The sequence below is a fragment of the Oncorhynchus mykiss genome, chromosome 12, assembly GCF_013265735.2.
Source record: "Oncorhynchus mykiss isolate Arlee chromosome 12, USDA_OmykA_1.1, whole genome shotgun sequence".
Lineage (NCBI taxonomy): Eukaryota > Metazoa > Chordata > Actinopteri > Salmoniformes > Salmonidae > Oncorhynchus > Oncorhynchus mykiss.
Window position 1 is genome coordinate 13,952,147 of NC_048576.1, and position 7,507 is coordinate 13,959,653.

Here is a 7,507-nt window from a genome sequence, read left to right on the forward strand (position 1 = left end):
GCCGTCATTGAAAATAGGAATTTGTTCTTCTGACTTGCCTAGTTAAATAAAGGTAAAAAAAAATTAATAAATGGTTCCGAAGTCCAGAACAGACTCCGAGAAACACATAGTACTACACAGAGCCATGACTACATGGAACTATATTTCACATCAAGTAACTCATGCAAACACACGTACTCACTCACATGCTAGCACACGCAGTTAGCATGCTAGCGCACTATGTTCTAACATCTAGTGGAAAGCATTCCCAGAAGAGTGGAGGCTGTTATAGCAGCAAAGGGGGACCAACTCCATACAAACGCCCATGATTTTGGAATGAGATGTTCTTTTGTTTATTGTTGTGTACATTTTGTGTTGTATGCAGAGGTGTAATGATGTTATATGATGTACTGTTTTATTTTAAAAAAAAATTAAAAAATTGTGTGATATGACGTAGCCAAATCTTATTCATATTTTTCATAATTTCAAAAATGTCAAAATATATATTTTTTTAAATGCAGAAAATCTGGTGTTTCTATGACAAACGGTTATGTTATATGTCAGTCTTCTGTGATGTATATGAAGTGTAATATAGGGATGCAATCTCAAAATTGAATACATTTATACTCTATATCTGACATGGTAAAGGTGTCTTCTTTTATTAAGCCCATAACCATGTGTGTGAGGTGTATACTTTTGTTTCATAGTTAATTTGTTTAAGACTACCAAGAAACACCCTGTGTGATCCTGATTTAGCCTACTGCAGTAAAAGTAATGCTTTTGGACCCTAAAAAAAGAACAAGGCTACCTAAATTCCATCAACATATTGATTGTAGCACTCGCGCTGGCAAAACACTGGATCACTGTTACTCTAACTTCCGCAATGCATACCAGGACCTCCCATCCTTCAGCAAATCTAACCACGACTCCATTTTGCTCCACCCTTCCTATAGGCAGAAACTCAAACAGGATGTACCCGTGATGAGGACTATTCAATGCTGGTCTGACCAATCAGAATCCACGCTTCAAGATTGTTTTATCCCATCTGGACAAGAGGAGTACCTATGTAAGAATGCTGTTCATTGACTACAGCTCAGCATTCAACACCATAGTACCCTCCAAGCTCATTATTAAGCTTGAAGCCCTGTGTCTCAACCCCGTCCTGTGCTATTGGGTCCTGGACTTCCTGACGGGCCGCCCCCATGGGGTGAAGGTAGGAAGCAACATCTGCACTTCGCTGATCCTCAACACTGGGGTGCGTGTTCAGCCCCCTCCTATACTCCCTGTTCACCCATGAGTGCGTGGCCATGCACACCTCCTACTCAGTCATCAAGTTTGCATACGACAGTAGTAGGCTTGATTACCAACAACGATGAGACGGCCTACAGAGAGGAAGTGAGGGCACCCGGAGTGTGGTATCAAGAAAACAACCTCTTACTCAACATCAACAAAACAAAGGAGATGATCGTGGACTTCAGGAAACAGCAGAGGGAGCACCACCTATCCACATCGACGGAACAGCAGTGGAGAAGGTGAATAGTTTTAAGTTCCTCGGCGTACACATCACGGACAAACTGAAATGGTCCGCACACATAGAAGAAGGCGCAACAGCGGCTGAAGAAATTTGGCTTGTCAACTAAAACCCTCACAAACTTTTACAGATACACAATTGAGAGCATCCTGTCGGGCTGCATCACCACCTGGTACGACAACTGCACCTCCCATAACCGCAGGGCTCTCCAGAGGGTGGTGCGATCTGCACAACGCATCATTGGGGGCAAATTACCTTCCCTTCAGGACACCTATAGCACCCGAAGGCCAAAAAGATCATCAAGGGCAACAATCCCCTGAGCCACTGCCTGTTCACCCCGCTACCACCCAGAAGGCGAGGTCAGTACAGGTGCATCAAAGTTGGGGCCAAGAGACTGAAAAATAGCTTCTATCTCAAGGCCATCAGACTGTTAAACAGCCATCAATAACACAGAGGCTGCTGCCTACATACAGACTTGAAATCATTGGCCACTTTAACAAAGGATCACTAGTCACTTTAATAATGCCACTTTAATGATGTTTACATATCTTGCATTACTCATCCCATATGTACAGTGCCTTGCGAAAGTATTCGGCCCCCTTGAACTTTGCGACCTTTTGCCACATTTCAGGCTTCAAACATAAAGATATAAAACTGTATTTTTTTGGGACACAATCATGAAGTGGAACGACATTTATTGGATATTTCAAACTTTTTTAACAAATCAAAAACTGAAAAATTGGGCGTGCAAAATTATTCAGCCCCCTTAAGTTAATACTTTGTAGCGCCACCTTTTGCTGCGATTACAGCTGTAAGTCGCTTGGGGTATGTCTATCAGTTTTGCACATCGAGAGACTGAATTTTTTTCCCATTCCTCCTTGCAAAACAGCTTGAGCTCAGTGAGGTTGGATGGAGAGCATTTGAACAGCAGTTTTCAGTTCTTTCCATAGATTCTCGATTGGATTCAGGTCTGGACTTTGACTTGGCCATTCTAACATCTGGATATGTTTATTTTTGAACCATTCCATTGTAGATTTTGCTTTATGTTTTGGATCATTGTCTTGTTGGAAGACAAATCTCCGTCCCAGTCTCGGGTCTTTTGCAGACTCCATCAGGTTTTTTTCCAGAATGGTCCTGTATTTGGCTCCATCCATCTTCCCATCAATTTTAACCATCTTCCCTGTCTCTGCTGAAGAAAAGCAGGCCCAAACCATGATGCTGCCACCACCATGTTTGACAGTGGGGATGGTGTGTTCAGGGTGATGGGCTGTGTTGCTTTTACGCCAAACATAACGTTTCGCATTGTTGCCAAAAAGTTCAAATTTGGTTTCATCTGACCAGAGCACCTTCTTCCACATGATTGGTGTGTCTCCCAGGTGGCTTGTGGCAAACTTTAAACGACACTTTTTATGGATATCTTTAAGAAATGGCTTTCTTCTTGCCACTCTTCCATATAAAGGCCAGATTTGTGCAATATACGACTGATTGTTGTCCTATGGACAGAGTCTCCCACCTCAGCTGTAGATCTCTGCAGTTCATCCAGAGTGATCATGGGCCTCTTGGCTGCATCTCTGATCAGTCTTCTCCTTGTATGAGCTGAAAGTTTAGAGGGACGGCCAGGTCTTGGTAGATTTGCAGTGGTCTGATACTCCTTCCATTTCAATATTATCGCTTGCACAGTGCTCCTTGGGATGTTTAAAGCTTGGGAAATCTTTTTGTATCCAAATCTGGCTTTAAACTTCTTCACAACAGTATCTCGGACCTGCCTGGTGTGTTCCTTGTTCTTCATAATGCTCTCTGCGCTTTTAACGGAGCTCTGAGCCTATCACAGTGCAGGTGCATTTATACGGAGACTTGATTACACACAGGTGGATTGTATTTATCATCATTAGTCATTTAGGTCAACATTGGATCATTCAGAGATCCTCACTGAACTTCTGGAGAGAGTTTGCTGCACTAAAAGTAAAGGGGCTGAATAACTTTGCACGCCCAATTTTTAAGTTTTTAATTTGTTAAAAAAGTTTGAAATATCCAATAAATGTCGTTCAACTTCATGATTGTGTCCCACTTGTTGTTGATTCTTTACAAAAAAATACAGTTTTATGTCTTTATGTTTGATGCCTGAAATGTGGCAAAAGGTCGCAAAGTTCAAGGGGGCCGAATACTTTCGCAAGGCACTGTATATGCTGCATTTTATACCATCTATTGCATCTTGTCTATAGCGCTCAGTCATTGCTCATCCATATATTTAGATGTATATTTTATTATTCCATTCCTTTACTTAGATTTGAGTGTATTAGGTAGATGTTGTGGAATTTATTTATTTATTTAACCTTAATTTAACTAGGCAAGTCAGTTAAGAACAAATTAGTATTTTCAATGACGGCCTACCAAAAGGCAAAACGCCTCCTGTGGGGATGGTGACTGGGATTTAAAATATATATATATATATATATATATATATATAAATATAGGAAAAAACACACATCACGACAAGAGAGGCAACACAACATTACATGAAGCGAGACCTAAGACAACAACATAGCAAGGCAGCAACACATTACAACACAGCATGGTAGCAATACAACATGGTAGGAGCACTAAACATGGTACAAACATTATTGGGCACAGACAACAGCACAAAGGGAAAGAAGGTAGAGACAACAATATGTCATGTAAAGTAGCCACAACTGTCAGTAAGAGTGTCCATGTCTTGGAATTAAGAGATTGAGATAAAACTGTCCAGTTTGTTTGTTTGTTGCAGCTCGTTCCAGTCGCTAGCTGCAGCGAACTGAAAAGAGGAGCGAGCCAGGGATGGGGGGCCTTTAACAGCATGTGACTGGCAGAACGGTTGTTGTATGTGGAGGATGAGGGCTGCAGTAGATATCTCAGATAGGGGGGAGTGAGGCCTAAGAGTGTTTTATAAATAAGTATCAACTAGTGGGTATTGCGACAGGTATACAGATGACTTGTTAGTTATTGCTGCACAATCGGAACTAGTAGCACAAGCATTTCGCTACACTTGGAATAACATCTGCTAACCATGTACAGTGGGGCAAAAAAAGTATTTAGTCAGCCACCAATTGTGCAAGTTCTCCCACTTAAAAAGATGAGAGAGGCCTGTAATTTTCATTATAGGTACATTTCAACTATGACAGACAAAATGAGAAAAATAATTTTCCAGAAAATCACATTGTAGGATTTTTTATGAATTTGTTTGCAAATTATGGTGGAAAATAAGTATTTGGTCAATAACAAAAGTTTATCTCAGTACTTTGTTATATACCCTATGTTGGCAATGACAGAGGTCAAACGTTTTCTGTAAGTCTTCACAAGGTTTTCACACACTGTTGCTGGTATTTTGGCCCATTCCTCCATGCAGATCTCCTCTAGAGCAGTGATGTTTTGGGGCTGTTGCTGGGCAACACAGACTTTCAACTCCCTCCAAAGATTTTCTATGGGGTTGAGATCTGGAGAGAGGCTAGGCCACTCCAGGACCTTGAAATGCTTCTTACGAAGCCACTCCTTCGTTGCCCGGGCGGTGTGTTTGGGATCATTGTCATGCTGAAAGACCCAGCCACGTTTCATCTTCAATGCCCTTGCTGATGGAAGGAGGTTTTCACTCAAAATCTCACGATACATGGCCCCATTCATTCTTTCCTTTACACGGATCAGTCGTCCTGGTCCCTTTGCAGAAAAACAGCCCCAAAGCATGATGTTTCCACCCCCATGCTTCACAGTAGGTATGGTGTTCTTTGGATGCAACTCAGCATTCTTTGTCCTCCAAACAAGACGAGTTGAGTTTTTACCAAAAAGTTATATTTTGGTTTCATCTGACCATATGACATTCTCCCGATCTTCTTCTGGATCTGCAGGATTTGAGTCCCTGGCGGCGTAGTGTGTTACTGATGGTAGGCTTTGTTACTTTGGTCCCAGCTCTCTGCAGGTCATTCACTAGGTCCCCCCTGGTGGTTCTGGGACTTTTGCTCACCATTCTTGTGATCATTTTGACCCCACGGGGTGAGATCTTGCGTGGAGCCCCAGATCGAGGGAGATTATCAGTGGTCTTGTATGTCTTCCATTTCCTAATAATTGCTCCCACAGTTGATTTCTTCAAACCAAGCTGCTTACCTATTGCAGATTCAGTCTTCCCAGCCTGGTGCAGGTCTACAATTTTGTTTCTGGTGTCCTTTGACAGCTCTTTGGTCTTGGCCATAGTGGAGTTTGGAGTGTGACTGTTTGAGGTTGTGGACAGGTGTCTTTTATACTGATAACAAGTTCAAACAGGTGCCATTAATATAGGTAACGAGTGGAGGACAGAGGAGCCTCTTAAAGAAGAAGTTACAGGTCTGTGAGAGCCAGAAATCTTGCTTGTTTGTAGGTGACCAAATACTTATTTTCCACCATAATTTGCAAATTCATTCATTAAAAATCCTACAATGTGATTTTCTGGATTTTTTTCTCCTAATTTTGTCTGTCATAGTTGAAGTGTACCTATGATGAAAATTACAGGCCTCTCTCGTCTTTTTAAGTGGGAGAACTTGCACAATTGGTGGCTGACTAAATACTTTCTTGCCCCACTGTATATGTGACCAATACAATTTGATTTGATTTGAGGAAGAGAAGCTGTTGCCTTGGCAGCAGCTAATGGGGATCCATAATATATTCAAATACTTCACTTCTGTATGTCAAATCAAATCAAATTTTATTCGTCACATACACATGGTTAGCAGATGTTAATGTGAGTGTAGTGAAATGCTTGTGCTTCTAGGTCCGACAATAACCAACGAGTAATCTAACCTAACAATTCCACAACTACAAGTGTTAAGGGATAAAGGATATATGTACATAAAGATATATGAATGAGTGATTGTACAGAACGGCAAGATGCAGTAGATGGTATCAAGATGCAGTAGATGACATAGAGTACAGTATATACATATGCATATGAGATGAGTAATGTAGGGTAAGTGGCATTGTTTAAAGTGGCTAGTCATACATTTGTTTTACATCAATTTCCATCAATTCCCATTATTAAAGTGGCTGGAGTTGAGTCAGTATGTTGGCAGCAGCCACTCAATGTTAGTGGTGGCTGTTTATCAGTCTGATGGCCTTGAGATAGAAGCTGCGCCTTCTTCACAACGCTGTCTGTGGGCCCTCACCTCCTCCCTATTGAACATGTCCGTAAACACACCAGCCAGCTGGTCTGCGCATGCTCTAAGGACGCGGCTGGTGATGCTGTCTGGGCCTGCAGCCTTGCGAGGGTTAACACGTTTAAATGTTTTACTCACTTCGGCTGCAGTGAAGGAGAATCCGCATGTTTTGGTAGCGGGCCATGTCAGAGGCACTGTACTGTCCTCAAAGCGAGCAAAGATGTTATTTAGTCTGTCTGGGAGCAAGACATCCTGGTCCGTGACTGGGCTGGTTTTCTTTTTGTAATCCGTGATTGACTGTAGACCCTGCTCTACTTTGTCTCTATACTGACGCTAAGCTTGTTTGATTGCCTTGCGGAGGGAATAGTTACACTGTTTGTATTCGGTCATGTTTCCGGTCACCTTGCCCTGGGTAAAGCAGTGGTTTGAGCTTTCAGTTCCGTGCGAATGCTGCCATCAATCCACGGTTTCTGGTTTGGAAATGTTTTAATAGTTGCTGTGGGTATGACATCGCAGATGCACTTCCTAATGAACTCGCTCACCGAATCAGCGTATTCGTCAATGTTGTTGTTGGACGCAATGCGGAACATATCCCAATCCACGTGATCAGCTTGCCAATGATGATTTTTAACTGTTCTCCAGATATAACCTGATTTCACCAATAAAAGCATATTTACAGGAGAAGGGCATAAATACAGATAAAAGAGGAACCAAGAGCCAATAGATTCAAAGATATCATTTCTTCTCTCTTGCTGTTCCCGCTTGTGACCACCAAGTGGCCCCTCTCTCTCGCTCTTGCGCTCTCTCTTGCGCTCTCTCGCTCTCGTTCTTGCGCTCTTTCAAT